Genomic DNA, 17,461 nt, shown 5'->3' with positions numbered 1-17,461 from the left:
CATCCCCCCTCCCCGGGCTGTTCCTGGGCAGAGCTTTGTGGAAGTAGTGGGAACAAGGTGTGACTGGACCAGGTTGATACTTACCTGGGCTGTAACCACTAGGGGGAGGAAGCCACCACCTGGTCACTTTCCATTTTAAGGAATGATTCTTTCTAAACTAGTTGCTGACTTCAGTTATTTCTACCCTGTGAAAGACCCAAAGTGTTCTCAGTGATCCTCTAAATTTGACAAAATCTTTTTGTTCCAAACAGGTTACAGCTCTAGTTCCAAGCACTGGATTGATACATCGAACAAAGATACATTGTCTACAATTTGTTTGTACATAGTTGGGCTTATTATCTCCCCCATTCGACTGTGAACTCCTTGAGGGCAGGAACTGTGATTTTCCCTTTCTTTGTATCCCTAGCACTTAGTACAGTGCCTGACACATAGTAGGTGCTTAATAAGTGCTTGTTGATGATGATATTGGGAGAAAGTGAAAGGAGACTGGGAAAAGTCATAGGATCAATGGAAGACCCTTGGAGATCATCTAGTCCAACCACCTTGTTTTACAACAAAGAAACTAGGACCAGAGGGATTAAGTGACTCTTTCATGTCACATAAATAGTAATAGTGGAATCAGGATTTGAACCCAGATCCTCAGACTCCAAATACAGGTTTCTTTCCCACTACATAAAGGGAGTAAGACAGAGAGGAAAAAAAGAGGTATGTAACGAGTCAACTGAAATGCTTTCGCTCTAAGATTATCTCCAATTTATTCTGTACATATCTTATTTGTGCATATTTGTTTGCATGTGGTCTCCTCAATTTAAACTGGGAGCTCCTTGAGGGCAGGGGATGTGTTTTGCTTTTCTTTGTATTCTCAGTGCTTAACCCAGTACCTCAGCACATAGTAGGTGCTTAAAAAAATGCTTGTTAACTTGAAGGACGAATCAACATGAGGGCTACAGAGCAGGTTGTGAAGGAAGGGGCACTTGCTAACCAGTCTTTACTTTTTCACATGCCAACTCTGCCCCCCCCCCCCTTTAAATGGGAGAAAAGAGAAATGAAATTTCTTGAATATTTGAAATGTTCTAGGATCAAATTATATCGACACTTTCTCTAACTCTTTTAAAATGTCTGTTTTTTTGTGTAAGTTTTATAATGTAAGGGATTATTAGTAAATAATTTAGAACAGGTAAATCTGCACATATTGAGGCTAATAGTCAAAAACATATATGTATATATATATGTGTGTGTGCATATATATATATATATATATATATAACATTCTTTTAAATTTTAAGTTCCAAATTCTCTTCCCCTATTTACCCCCTCCCCCACTCATTGAGAAGGCAAGAGATATGATACCCATTATACATGTAAAGTCATGCAAAACATAAAGTTTTTTTAAAAATTGAAGGAGTGCATGATTTAAAAAAAATTAGTGTCTTCATTTAAGGGAACTAAATGTCCACTCAGAGATGTGGAAGACTGGGATAGATCCTCAGCTTTCTCAAAGAGATCAGAGCTGTAGACAGCTGGATGAACTGTATGGCTAGACCAGCCCAATAATCTTAAGCTGACCCTGTCTAAGGCTAGAATCGCCCTCTCCAGGAACCTCCCTGGGGAAGAAACAGGACTTTTTAAGGCAGAATCTAATCCATTCTTTCCAAAATAATTGAGTCACAGAGGATTAAAGCTTGAAACAACTTTAGTTACTCCCACTCCCCCCACTTTTTTTTTTTTTAACAGAGGCGGCAACTGAGGCCCAGAGAAAGGAAAAGGGTTACCTGGAAAGTTGCTCACCCAGAACCCAGAGTTCTTTCTATGCTACTGGGTTGCCTTTTTTTTTTTGCCCTCAGCTGGGATCAAGGGCAGATGGATTTTTGCCACTTAAAATGGGCTTCACGTAGTGACAATTTCTCTCTATCTAATCTTCCCAAATCAATTTGCAAAACTTCCATTAATACCCGTTAGGAAATCTGCAAGCTGTTTGAAGCCTGGACAGTGGCTGTTACTGCTGGAATAATGGCTACCTGGGGGAAGGCAGACATTAACAGGATAATTAAAGATTAACATGGCCTTGGGCTGTTCAACACATTTACCTTTCTTGGCCCAAAGGTGGAATTATATTATTCTCTCCCTTCTTTTCTTCTTTCCTACCCTCCCCCCAACCAAATATTCACACTGCTGGGTGTAGCTACACTTTCTCTAACACCCTTTTCTCCACATCTGAGCAATCTAAGGATTTTAATGCCATAGATTTAGAACATATTGAGTCCAATCTCCTTATTTTACAGATAAGGAAACCATAGAAAGAAGAAATGACTTGCACAAGGTCATACAGGTAGTAAGTGACAAACTCAGGATTTGAAGCCAGGTCTTTTGACTCCATATTCAGTGTTCTTCTATGGGGGAGACACTTTCTTAAAAAATTTCTCCAGTTTGGTCCAGATAAACTGCTGCAGAGGGCAGAGAGGAAGGGACCACAAAAGAAATGATAATAATAGTAATAGATGAAGGCAAGACTCTTACAGGGAACAGCTACTATAATATACCAATCAGCAAGCATTATTAATATGCTTACTATGTTCCAAGCATTGTACTAAATGGTGGGGATTAAAAAAAAAAACCAGTCCCTCTCCTCAAGGAGTTAACATTCTAATGGGGGAGATATAATGCAATAAATAGGTTTATACGAAATAAATATAAAATAATTGATAGAGATAAATAGATGAATAGAGATAGATGGATGGATGGATAGAGATGGATGGATGGAGATAGACGGATAGATGGCTATAGGCGGATGGATATGTTGAGGTTTAGAGGTGCTGGGGACCCCAAAATACCAACGTGCCAGGTCCTGCCCCAATGAATTCGACCCAAACTTTCTTTCAGCCAAAGAAAAACAAAGTTTATTAAAGATTCACCATATTGGGTATACTCTTAAGGAACCTGAGCATCTGTATCGCTAATGCCAGCGGGCCAGACTGAATCTGAGCCAGATTGAATCTGAGCACTTTCGTGGAAACAAGATGGATCTTATATACAGAAAGACCGAAGGAGGAATCCAGGGGCAGTCCAATAGTCCGGGGATGATCTTGGTGGGAGTGGTCAATAGCCTGGAGTGACTAGAGGTCGAATCTAGGGCTTGGGCCCATACCCTGTCAGACAGAGCTAGATAGATGAATGGATAGAGTTAAATAGATGGACAGAGAGAGAGAGAGAGAGAGAGATTTATTATTATTAGGCATTTATGTGCCAGGCATTGTGCTAAGTACTGGGGATATAAATACAAGAAAACAAGATGGTCCCCATTCTCAAGGACTTTTATTATTTCCATAGGGAAAGACAAATCATAAAGGGAAAAAGTAGATCCATAGAGGGGAAGCTTTGGAAGCTGAGAGGATTGAGAAAATCTTCAGGAAGTGGTGATTGAGCTGAGTCTTCAAGGAGGAAAACAGATTTTAAGAGGCCTAGGCATGGAGGATAGCCGTTGCAAAGGTATGGAGGTGGGAGATGGAGTGTTATGTGCAAAGAAAAGCAAGGAAGCCAGTATGGCTGGATCATAGAGTATATAAAAAGGAGTAAAGTATAAGAGACTAGAGGGTAGGAGGGGGTCAGGTTGGGAAGAGCTTTAAATATCAAAGCAAATTTCTATTTGATCCTGGAGTTTAACCTGGAATTTATTGAATAGCGGGCAAATAAGATAATCAGCTCTTACTGGGGAGAGACTTGTTGCAGGGAGGTTAATTAGGAAGCCATTGCAAAAGTCCTAGAGAGAGGAAATGAGGGCCTGACTGAGGGCAGTATACTGTGGGAAGGTGAATCTTCACCTAGAGGGCCATGAATAGCCAACTCCAGATATGGGAAATGATTTGGAGACCAGGATTGAAGGAGAGTGAGAGGAAAGGCTTTAAAATGGGAAATTTTCATTAAGGAGCAGGTGGCCAACCTTGGTGGCTGGCTGAGGTGATGTCCTGCAAAGGGAAAGAAGCAAGTCATCTTGGTCAGGGTATATACAAGTACCAAGATAGCATTATGCTTGTGGGACAAAAGTAAGTGTATGAATAGTAATGATGATGATAATAGTAGTAGTAGTAACAGCTAGAATTTAACAGAGCTCTAAGATCTGCAAAATACATTATATTTGTATATATACATATATTATCTCATCTGTTCTGTCAACAATCTTGTGAGGTAGGTGTTATTGTTTTTTCCATTTTAGAGATAAAGAAACTGAGTCTAGGAGAGATGAAGTGACTTGATAAGGTCATTCAGATATGGGGCAGGATTTGAACTCAGATCTTCCTTATTCCAAGTCTAGTGCTCAACCTACTGCATGACCTGGCCATTATCTAAAAATGAAGGGAGTTGTTAGGGATCACAACATATTTATTATGGTAGAAACAAAGAATTTCTTATCTAAGCTCACCAGAGAAGTGTACAGACACCAGCGGCAGATCATTGAATCAGATTTGGAGCTGGAATGTACCTTAAAGATCATCTAATTCCACCCCCCCCTCTTGAAAAATGAAGAAACTAAAGCCCAGAGAGGTTGAGTGAGTTGAACAAGGATACCCAGGTAGTAAGTGCTAGGGACAAGATTTGAATTCAGGTTCTCTGACTAAAATCTGCAGTTTTTTTTCCCCAATGTACCACCCTGCTCATTGCTAGAGTCCATGGGAAGCTGACCCTCCTTTAGCCATAGGAATTTTGCCTACTTGGAGGTTAGAAGCCAGGTTTCAATATGTTTCTCATACATGCTATGGATAGATTAATGTCAACTGAAGCTTAGTGACTGCAAAGCTTGTAGTCTTTTGTGGGTTTCTTGGAAGACTAAATGTAGGTTTTTGTGCCATCAGTCTGAATGTGGATTATAATCATTGAGAATACAGATGATGCTGAAAAAGGTCCAGTGGCACTACCTGAGCTGCTGGGTGTTCTGAAAGTGTCTATGTTTTTGTAGCTAACATGGATAATGATGGGGTATATCACTCCTTCAAAATGCCATAATCTTGAAAGAATAATTACTAAGCTCAGAATGAGCTGAACATGGTGAAGAATGTCAGTGACAACAAAAATGAGAGTGTTTCTTAATCTACTTTTGGGGAAAGAAAATAATATAAAAAGGGAAAGAGCTACTGGGGTGGATGGGATGATGATAATGGACAGTGGAAAGAAGGCAGAACTACTCAATTTTTTGCTTATTTATTTAGCCTCTGTTTTCTCTGCCAAGAAGAATGACCTTTGGATTGGAAATGATAGATAGAGTTGATACCCAAGATAAATCAGAAAACAGTAAGAGAATACTTAACTGCCCTTAATGAGTTCAAATCTCCTGTCTCAGACAAAATGTACCTTGTGGTATTAAGACAACTGGCTGGTGCAGTTACTGCTGAGCCACTGTGATCTTTGAAAGATCATGGAGAATGAGAAGGTCCTGCAGGCAAATGCCATTCTGATTTTCAAAACAAAAAAAGGCAAGATGGCAGTCTGGAACTGTAAGTGAGTGAGGCTGATTTTGATGCATGGCAAAATTGTCAAAGGCAGTATTAAAGAAATGGCTAGAGACCATCTTGAAAAGGAAGCAGGGGTCACAAGGAGCCGGCATGGCTTCATTATGAAGACGTCATGCTGGGCTAAAGTCATTACCTTTATTGGGATGTTTGCTCTGCTGGTAGACCAGAATAATGCTTTCTAGTTTAAACAGATTTTAGGGAAATGTTATGCTATTTTTTGGACATGACGGAGATATATGACCTGGGTGATAATACAGTTAAGTAGAATCAGAACTGATTGAATGGCTGGACCCAAGGAGTGAGTAGTCATTAATCATTCTATATCAGCTTGGAAGGAGGTCACTGATAAAGTGCCCCAGAGAGCTGTCCTTGGTCCTATGCTATTTAACTTTTTTTTTTTAATGACTTAGACATAGGCAAAAATAACATGTTTACCAAATTTGAAAATGACACAAAACTTGGAGGAATAACTAACATTTTGGATGACAGAATGAGAATCAAAAGAAATCTGTCTAGGTTAAAACACTGGGCCCAATTGAATAAGATGAATTTAAAAGGGATTAAATATAAAGTCTTAGATTCTGGTTTTAAAACAAACAAAACAAAACATACCCTTGAGTTTGATTTCAAGGTGCAGAAATAGGTGACTGTGGGGGGCAGGATGGTGGGGTGAATACTGTTTGGTCTGGGAAGGTGGTGGGGAGATCCCTCTACTGCCTTATATGTAGTAGGTAGTTTAAATAGGCTAGTTTATGGGGAGTTGCCTGTCTGCGTGAGACTTCATGACTGGGCAGTGGGCATGTGCTGGACACAGTAGGGAGAGAAAGTGGATCTTTGTGAAAATAAAATCTAATGAAAAAAACCAACTTCATAATTACAGGGTGGAGAAGGTGTGGCTGGATAACAATTTGCCTAAAAATCACCTGGGAGTTTTAGGAAGCACAATTTCAATATAAGTCAAAAAGGAATATGGCAGCCCAAAAAGCTGATGACATTAGGTAGCATTGAGGAACATCATGTCCACATTGAGGAAGGATAGTCCTACTGGACTCTGCCTTGGTCAGCTCGCATTGGGAACAATGTTTTGGTTTGATGTCAGACACTGACAAGCTGGAGGCAAACCAGGATGGTGAGGGAATGGGGCAATCTGCCAGGTGAAGATCAGGTGAAGGGAATGGGGAGGAGAGAAGACTTAGTGGGAACATGGTAGATGTCTTCAAGTATGTGAAAGACTGTCATGTGAAAATGGGATTAAATTTGTTCTGGTGAATTCTAGGGGAAAGAACTAGGAATGATTCATGGACATTGGAGAGAGGTGAATTTTTCTTAACAGCACTATCCACCTTAGAAGAATGGGCCACCTTAGGAGCTAGGAAGGAAGGAAGCATTTATTAAGCACGTACTATGTGCCAGGCACAGTGCTAAGAGCTTTATAAATACTATCTCATTGATCCTCATAACAATCACTTGTCTGGGATATAGTAGAGGAAATTCTTCTTCAGACCCAGGCTAGACTCAAGGTTCTCTGAGGTCCTTTCCAGTGCCGAAATTCTGAGAGGATGGTGACTCTAAGCCATTATAGGCTTCCATTGTAAGCCGTCCCTGCTTTCCTATCATATTGTGCCTTTCTGTATATGATAACTTGTGAGAGAAATAGGAGTGGAAACAGTGTATGGAGAAGGGCTTCCTTCCTCCTTCTCTCCCTCCTTCCCTCTATCTCTGACATCTTCAGTGCCTTGACTGGGCTAAGCATACCCCAATTATCCTAGTACTGAGAAAAGAAAAGAGTTCTGATTGGGGATTGAGCCAGGGGATATGGTTGGAAAAAGCATGAAACCATTCTAGGTGATGCATCCAGAAGTTCTGGGAGCAAAAAGTGATCTGCAAATCCCATGAAATGACTGTATTGTGAAGCATCAGCCAACTGATCTGAGGCCTTGGCAGTTTCACAAAATTACAGTCATGGAAATGGAGTTGGAAGGGACCTCAGCAGCTGTCTAGTCCAACTCATACACCAAAGGAACCCCCACTATAACATGCCCTTGAGTGTGATTTCAAGGTGCAAACATGGGGGGACTGTGTGGCAGGATGGTAGGGTGAATCCTGTTGGGTCTGGGAATGGGTCCGGGAATGCCTTATATGTAGTAAGTAGAGGGCAGGCTAGTTCGTGAGGAGTGGCCTGTTTGAGTGAGACTTCATGACTAGGCACTGGGCATGGACTGGACACAGCAGGCTCCAACCTGCAAAGGTGAGCTGGATGGTGGTTGGATGGTCTGCCCCAGCTTTAGCCAATCCACACCATACCTTAGATCTAGATCCAAAGGAGACATCCGAGGCCTTCTAGTCCAGCTTCCTCATTTTTACAGACAAAGGAACTGAAGCCCAAAGACCTAAAGTGATTTACCCAAGAACAAAAAGGTACTTAGCATCACTGGTGACATTGGAACTCAGATCTTCCAAGAATGCAGTCAATTCTCTGTCGGCTGTACTACAGTGCCTCATAATATTGGCAGGTAAACTTGAATAAGGTTAATCCCCTGGGGGTAATTAATCACAGATGGGTGTGGCCAGTTTAATTTGCCGCAGCTGGAATATTCTTTGTTAAGTCTGAATCTAGGGCCTGGAAGGAGCTGATATGTTTTCTGATTATCCCTTTCACTGGCTGGACCTGAAAGATCTAGTTACAATTCTTGGCTTTTAAGGGGGTGGTAGAAGTCTTGAGTTACCCAGGAAGCTCTCCCTCCATCCAGTCCAATGAGAGGCTATTTTCCATGCACTATGAGGTAACTGAGCTGGTAACCCGGTGGGTGGCCCAAAGGCTACCTCCCCTTTCACTGGAATTCCCTGGAACAGCTTGTATTGGCCCAAGAACCCTGCGAAGTGCCCCATTCCCCCAGAGAAAGAATTAGAGGCACGTCATATACTTCAGCACCCAGGAGAGCTGACTCCACCTGGAGTTTGTTTTCTGCTGAATTACAAACATACCTCCTAGCACAGCCTGCAGATGTCTGTCCCAAATGTTGCTATAGCTCCCAGGTCTCTGGAGTCCCTTGTTGGGAGTGAGGCCTGCAGTACAAACAACAGGGTTGCCAGTTAGCCATAGGCAGTCTGTTGTTTTTTTTTTTTTTAATTTAAAATTTTGGTTTTTTGCGTGTATTTAAAAATCAACAAACATTTCAAGATACAAAGAAGAACAGGGAAGAGAGACTGCCTAAGAAGCTGTGAACTTCTGCTATACAGTTTTCTTTTTAACAAGAGAAATATATATACATATACATATATATACATATATGTATATACATTTTAGGCTTGATGAAATAGTAACAAAATGGCTATATTTGTATTCCCTTCTGTACTTTTCTCTTATGTGCATTAAAAATGTTTTTTCATGTTTACTATTACCTGCTAACCCATCTCCTATCCTCCTTACCCTCTCCCCCACCCACCACACTGTTTATGGCATAAAACAACAGTCCTATCTCCTATGGGTAAAGACAGGCACTAGTGATTATACCTGGTACTGAAGAGGGAAAATCCCAACCAAATGAAGAGAGGGAGGGTCCAGATCAGGATCCACGACAATCATAAAGCAAAAGATTGGACCAGGTCAGTCAATCAATCAACAGACATTTATTAGGTGTCTGCTAGGCACTGTTAATAGCAAGGTTCGGTCTACAAATGAACAAGCATTTATTAAATGCTTATCATATGCCAGGCCCTGGGCTAAGCTCTGGGAATATAAATACAAACAGAAAGAAAGACAGTCTCTGACCTCAAGGAGTTTACATTCTAATGAAGAAAGAGTGTGTATATTGTGGTGTGATTTCTAATATGAGTTTTTTTTCTTTTTATTATGTGCTTAACATACATGAAATCTAAATATACAAATATACCAAAGGCGTCTCCTAAAACTTGCTCAGAGTTGCCCTTCTTAGCTCCAGTTGATCACATAGGAGCTTCAGGGCCTGCTCTTAGACGTATGAGCTCAGGACAAAGGGCTTGCACCTTGAAAGGATAAAGGGTCCTCTGCCTGCAGTACTAGAAGAATTATGACTGAGTGGATGTCTAAGAGAGCACAACTACCTCCTCAGCCTCTCTTTTCTGTTCCAGCTAAGAATTGTTTTAGGACTGCTGTGATCTGCTTTCCAAGAGTAGGGTGTAGGGGAAGGGGCAGCTTGACCTAAACCTGCCCCCTGTCTCCAACCCCCTTCTACGTGGCCATTACCAAATGGTATCTTAAGTACATGTCCTGCTTACCAAAGCCAGAGCCTGAGTTTGGCCTTCCTGTTCTGAGATGGATGGATCTAGGCTTAGAGGTGACCTTGTGACTTTAAGAGATCCAGAGGTCCTGGGTTCCATTGAGTCACAGCATGAATGGTGATAGGGGAGGAGTCCCTGGCAACTTTTGCTCCTGAATAGAATGGCCAACTACAAGAAGACTCCCCCAAGCCCAGCCATTTTAGCAGTAGACATGCACCGTTAATTGTTTGGATGATGCAAAACTGAGGTGAAGCGTAGAATGATTAATTAGCATTCCTGCTTTATACTTTGATGAGGCTTAAGCTCCAGCCTCTCCGCAGATTGTAGCAATTTGTTATAAGTTCAGTGGCTGAATACTGTCTTAGGACATTCTTTTAATGCCTGCTGTGAGTCTTTTATGCTTCGTCTTTCTGTTGTGATAGGAATAAAACACCTGTCCCATACTTCGTTTGGATTGTACATTGGGCACCTTTTTATTCTCTTTCTGGGGAACTCTAGACATGGGCCATAGCACAAGCTTTAAATAATATGTCCCCAGGGCACTAGAGTTGGGGTTTAATGAGCTGAAGAGTATGAGGACAGGGAGCCTAGGTCCCCACTCCCCATGATTGAGTCAGTCTAAACTGCATTCCTGGGTACAGAATAGAGAGTAGGCAGGTATCCCAGCCCCTGGGCACCGAGCAACTGTTTGTCAATGTCAGATAAAGAAGACTGAATATGAAACTGTGTATTTCTCTCATGAGCAGGGTTTTAAAAGTACATTTTAAATTTAATAATGGTAGCACAAAACAAAACAAAACAAACTGTCCTACATGAGTGTCCTCTTCTGATTTTCCTCTGCTCTCTGCACAGTGAGGACAATGCTGGGCCTGGAGGCAGGAAGAACTGAGTTCAAATCTAGCCTCAGACACTTATTAGCTGTGTGACCCTGGGCAAGCCACTTCACTTCTGATTGTCTCAGTTTCCTCAACTGTAAAATAGGGATTAAAAACAGCGCCCAACTCCCGGGGTTATTGTGAGGAGTCAAGTGAGATAATATTTGTAAAGCACTTAGAGCGGTGCCTGGCACATAGTAGGCTCTTCAGAAATGCTTATTCCTGTCACTTCCCCTCTGGATGTCCTTGTTCATTTTTAATTCACGTTTTTTTGCTGTATTTTCTTCTTCTTTTTGTACCATGATCACTACCCACCAACTTCTCCCTCCCTTCAAATGAAGCCCATCCTTGTAGAAATAGGCAGTCCGGTAGAACAAATCAACACATTGGCCGTGATTGTAGATACATGTCTCACTTACATCTTTAGTGAATTACCTCTCTGCCAAGAGGTGGGAAACTTGCTCTATCGGCAATCTTCTGAAACTGCAATGGTCACTACAACCGATAAGAATTCTGAAATTTTTCAAAATTGTCAAGATGGGGTTTTTCCCCAGTTATTTTTAAGCAATAAAAGGACCATCATGCTTATTGCCTCCCTGTTCACATGACTCATCAAGATTCCTTTCTGGTAATAATGATGGGAAGAAATTAACATTTATTAAGTACCTACTATGTGCCAGGCACTGTGCCTTTAAGCACTTTACAAATATTATTTCAGATGAGCCACATGAAAGCCCTGTGACATAGGTACTATTGTTATCCCCATTATATAATTGAGAAAACGGAGGCAGACAGAGGTTGAGTGACTTGTCCAGGGTCACATAGTAAATGTCTGAGGCTGGATTTTTCTTCCTAACTCCAAGCACTACCCCACTTAGCTGCCTCTGTAATGGGGTCCACCATGGGATGGGATCTTGTTAGCAGCGCATCACTCTAGGCAGTATAATTGTACAAACAAGTACTATACTAAACAGCTGAGTAGCCTCTACCCTGGAACTGGATACTTCCTTGTGTTTATAGTATCGGTTTTGAGGGATGTTGATGCTTTTGATGTCAGGTGGCCAGCTTCCTGGGATTGTTCTGTAAATTACAAGACTTTCCTCTTGAATAGATGAGGGCTGTGTTCCTGACAATATACAGGGCCCAAATTATAGCATTGTGGTGTCCTTCCTGGGCCCCGCTTTACCTAGGACATTTGAATGAATCAACTTTACCTTTTGTAATGGCGCATGAGGAGGTGCTGGTCATTGGAATGAATTGAATGTCATTAAAAAGCACCTTCAGGGGTTATTAAATAGAAACTTCTAATATAAATGCTGCACAAGACATAAGTAGGAAGTTCGTGCCAGCAGGTTCAGAAGAAAACAGGAAATGAATGCTCTAGAATATCTACAGGTCAACTCAGACACACTGAGAAAACCCTGCTCAGACTATGGGGAGATGTGTGTCAGTGCGCTTAGGTGCTTTGAGGTTCAGGGTTTCAGAAGGCAGGTTTGTGCAAAAACAAGGGCCTCTATCAAAAGGAAGCACAGGAACTCTTTTTTAAAAAATATTTTTTTATTTTTAGTTTATAACACTGGGTTCCACAAGATTCTGAGTTTCAAATTTTCTCTCCCTCCCTTTCCTCCCCTCCCCCCCCAAGATGGCATGTAATCCGATATAGGTTTTACATTTACCTTCACATTAAACTTATTTACACAATAGTCAAGTTGTAAAGAAGAATTATAATCATTGGAATGAATCATGAGAAAGAAGAAACAAAACCAAAAAAGAGGGAAAAAAAGACAGCAAATAGTTTGCCTCAATCTGCATTCAGACTCCATAATTCTTTATCTGGATGTGGATAGCTTTTTACATCATGAGTCTTTTGGAGGTGTCTTTGAACCTTGCATTGATGAGAGGAGCCAAGTCTAACAAAGTTAGTCATCACAGATACTGTGTGTGTATAATTGTGTATAATGTTCTCCTGGTTCTTCTCCCCTCACTCAGCATCAGTTCATGTAGATCTTTCCAGGTTATTATGAAGTCTGTATGCTCCTCCTTTCTTATAGCACAATAATATTCCATTACATTCATATACCACAATTTGTTTAGCCATTCCCCACTTGATGGGCATCCCCTTGATTTCCAATTCTTTGCCAGCACAAAAAGAGCTGCTATAAATATTTTTGTACATACAGGTCCTTTTCCCACTTGTGTGATCTCTTTGGGATACAGCCCTAGAAGTGGTATTGCTGGGTCAAAGGGTATGCACTTTTTTATAGCCCTTTGGGCATAGTTCCAAATTGTTCTCCAGAATGGCTGAATCAATTCACAACTCCCCACATCCTCTTCAGCATTTATGATTTTCCTATTTTGTCGTGTTAGCCAATCTGACAGGAGAAATGTGGTACCTAAGAACTGTTTTGATTTGCATTTCTCTAATCAATAGTGATTTAGAGCATTTTTTCATATGACTATAGATATCTTTAATTTCTTCCTCTGAAAACTGCCTGTTCATATACTTTGACAATTTAACATTTGGGGAATGACTTGTATTCCTATAAATTTGACTCAGTTCCCTGTATATTTTGGAGATAAGGCCTTTATCAGAGACACTGGTTATAAGAATTCTTTCCCAATTTTCTGCTTCCCTCCTAATCTTTGTTGCATTGGCTTTGCTTGTACAAAAACTTTTCAATTTAACATAATCAAAATTATCCATTTTGCATTCGTAACACTCTCTATTTCTTGTTTGGAATAAATTCTTCCCTTCTCCATAAATCTGACAGGTAAACTATTCCTTGCTCTCCCAAATTGAAGCACAGGAACTCTTATGGAAATTCATAGCAATCAATCTGCCTACCTTGATTATTCTTATGGCAGTAAATCCCTGGAGATGTGGCATATTTAGAGAGTCAACGATAGCAGACCTCATAATAGCTAGGTAAAGCATTTATTAGGTACTTACTATATGCCAGGCAGTGTGACAAATAGAAGCAAAAAGAAAGACTGTCTCTGCCCTCAAGTTGCTAACATTCTAATGGGCATATAAAAGGGAGCTTGAAAGAATGAAAGCAGAGAAAGATAGGAAGCCACCTGAGCAGGGACAGAAATTGAGAAGCGGTCTGGGCAGTCATGGGCTGAGCTGGATTTATATTGAGAATGCTGTACAATATGCAAGAGTGCTCATCCAAAGGCCATGAGTTCAAAATGGAAGTGAACTCCAGTTGTGTTATGTCAATAATGTGAAAAGAGACCTTATATATCATTTAGTCACAAGACTCATTGCACCAAGGTGTTGGGGCTGCCATACTTTCTTTAGGACAAAGGTCACCCAGTTAATAAAGCAAAAAGCTGAGATATGAAAGTGTCAGATGCCTCCTTGATGGAGAAGTTTCTATTTATCATCACCAGGGGATGGTGTAAAAGCTTAGAAGGAAACTCTTTTTTTATCCCTGGGTATCAGTGATTCATCCACTCACACCATTAAAACAGCCTAACTAGAGGAAGCTGTCAACAGATTTCCCAGGGTATTCTCTAAGGAACTTGGAGTTTACAAGAGGGAGCGGGAACCAGTGCTCTTCCATCTGAATCTAGATGATGCACCAATTCCATTGAAAGCTAGGACAAAGCATCCTCCAATCAGCTCCACTTCTCTGCTGGGTTCTACCAGTTATGCCAGCTGCTGGCAAGGTAAGACTTTAGAGGAGGGCTCAAATGAACATGTCATAAGGCACTTGAGTAGCTCCTAATGTGGTAGAGTGGAAGTAGTCTGGAGTCTCAGAACACAAATTAAAATTATGGTTCTGACACTTTTACTTATGTGATCTTGGGCAAATAATTAAGTCTCTGGGCCTTGGTTTCCTCATACGTAAAATAAGGGAGTTGAACTGGATGGCCTTCAAGGTCCCCTTCAGCTATTGTGTAGATCTATGATTCTATGACCAGTCAACCCCATGTGATTCCTGCCTTTCCTGGCCAACATTGTTCTCTTCTTCTTCAGATATCACTAGAGCAATTTATCTGAATTTCTCCTTTCCACTTTCATTCCCTACTTTGTATTGACTGATCTGCATGTCTTGTGACTCTCTCCTCTGTCAAGAAGTTTTTTGAGTATTGCCATTTTTTTTCCGTTGTGTTCCCTAGAACCTAGAACAACGTCTTACATATAGTTATTCAGTCATTCAGTTGTGTCCAACTCTTCATGACCCCAAAGACCATACTGTCTATGGGGTTTTCATGTCAAAGATACTGGAGTGATTTGCCATTTCCTTCTCCAATGGATTAAGTTACTTACCTTGGGTCACACAACTAGTAAGTGTTTGAGGCTGGATTTGAACTCAGGTCTTTCTGATTCTAGGCTCAAAGCTCTATACGCTGAGCCAGCCAGCTGCCTCCTTGCCTATAGTAACACTTAATAAATATTTGTTGAATTGAATTGAAAAGTCTTGGAAAAAACCTGGCTTTGCCCAAGTTTGCCAAAAGTTGCGTGTCAATGATGCCAAATAATGATCACTTCTCAAAAGGACGCCCTGAATTAAACTGGTATTTTTGTTTCCTCTAGAATGTTCATTATGACCTTGGGCAAGTCACTTAACTTACCTTTCATCCATTAAATAGGAATAATAAGGGCTGTAGTACTTACCTCACAGTTACTGTGATACTCAAATGAGATAATGAATGTAAAGTGCTCTGCCAGCCTTAGAGCACTATATAAATGTCAGACTCGGCCCACTTTAACCATTTTCGCTGTCACCTGAAATCAAATGGCTCTTCCCTGGGAACAATCTCGAAAAATGAACAGAGAGACAGATCCTGCATTAGAAGGCTCCAGCTTTAGGATGTGTGACGCCATATTTCAACATTGTCCTCATCACAGGACGGGCAGATGATAGACTTTCAGAAAGATTTCAGGATGTGCTGCACCCATTTAGCACATCAGGTACCTGGGTGAAAAGAAAAATAAAAATGTGGAGCCAAATGAAATGGAGGGTTCTAGAGTGCTACTTCTGGGAGAATTGGGGTGACATGTAAGGGAAGTGCCTTGGGCAGACAGACTGTGGAGCATTCTCTAATCGACTCTGCTCATCTAACCATGTACTGAAGAAAATGTTCTTTGATTGGCTGCAGAGGCATTCAATCCATTCTGTCAGCCTCAGTCACAATCTCTCTGACTCATTTGCTATTGGAAGGATTTCTGTGACCACTTAACTCATGATGTCTAGAGAAGGGAATTGAATCTCCAACTTTGAGAGAGCAAGTCACAGGAATACGGAAATCAAGATCAAGGGGGGGTTTTATAGTCAATGCAGCATTGATGTATTGTGGAGCAAGGAGTGATCTTTGGGAGTGACCTTCAGAATTCCAGCGCAGTGGAAGGATTCATCCAGCAATTGTACTGTGTCTGGACATGAACTTTGTGGAACCAGTGCTATGTAGGAATTTAGTTAAATTGTGAGCCTAATTCTCCCCCTTTTCCCCAACCAAAGTGGTATAGGGGAGGTAATGCCCAAGGTGTTGGGGAAAATGTTTATTTGTTTTTTCTTGCTATATCTGTGAAGTAAACGTCCCTTTATAAAAACTTCCTGATGTTATGTGGTTAAATGGAACTGAGCTATTAGTCATTGGGTTCCTTAAAATGATGGCAATACAGCTGGTTGGGGCTTGAGCTGATGGCAGAGGAAAGAAATCCCAGGATATATGGGAACTCTGAGGGGGAGATGTAATAGCCTGACCCCAGAGTCAATCATGTTATGCAACAATGCCAGCATTACTTTACTAGATTGTCCTGTCAATACTGCTGGTATTTATCCACCCAGGATGAGGTTTGTGAGGCTATGATGCATGCACTTATTCCAAAGCAAAGCCAGAGCTTCAGGACTTCCCCAATGTTGCCCAATTTCTATCACATTTCTCTTCCATCAAAGGTAACTGTTTTTGAGCCACTTCATTTCAAGATAGAAAAAAAACAACATTCTGTTTAACTGGACTCTTTGGCCAGAGAATGTTTTCTGGAATGCCAAGCAGTTACTTTTTTCTGGGTCTGTGTCTAAATGAGGGTTAGGTAGATAAAGTGGAGAATGATCAACATGCAGACAGAGGAAGGACAGAATGAGAGGTAATTTTTTTTAATACTTTTAAAATAAATGTGTATATTTGAGTACTGCAAAATCCCTCATTTTGCTGCACACGGATATTTATTTTGTGATGTGCCAAGTCACACCTGTTACATGGAAGGCTCAAAGCTGGTGGGGAGGGCTGGGAGTGGGGGTGGTGGAGGGGCAATTGCCCAGAGCACACACAAATGACTTGTTCTGGCTCTGGTCTGTGCTGCATTATGATGACCATAAACCACTGCTTCTTATCATGGATACTTTACCTTATGGTGCTGTAGTGATACTGGGCCACAAGTTGGTAAATGGCTTTGAAGCAACATTGCTTTCCACTCAAGAGCAATGTCATCTCTAGGACCAAACTATTTACAAAGGGACAAAGAAGCTCTTGCTTACATAACACAATTCCTTGATCTCTGTGCCTGTGCTTTTATAATTGGTGTGGACACAGACTTCCTCAGAAACTTGTGTTTTAAAAGGATGAACCTACACTCTTAATTTTGCTGCCACTGAGGCTGCTCCACTCTCTAAAATGGACCATCAGAGACCCTACTTGGCAGGAGCTAAGCCACTCAGTACCACACATACTGAGCTCCTTTGTCCTCATCTTCACCCTGACCATTCCAACTTCTCCTCCACCCCCCAAAATGGACCCCCTCCCCCAAGATGATGCATGGAGGAACCAAGCCACTGGGAACCACATTCCCTAGGATCATGCATCCTCTTG

This window comes from Trichosurus vulpecula, chromosome 7 (assembly GCF_011100635.1).
Source record: "Trichosurus vulpecula isolate mTriVul1 chromosome 7, mTriVul1.pri, whole genome shotgun sequence".
Classification (NCBI taxonomy): Eukaryota; Metazoa; Chordata; class Mammalia; order Diprotodontia; family Phalangeridae; genus Trichosurus; species Trichosurus vulpecula.
Note: the sequence above shows the minus strand (reverse complement) of the source record.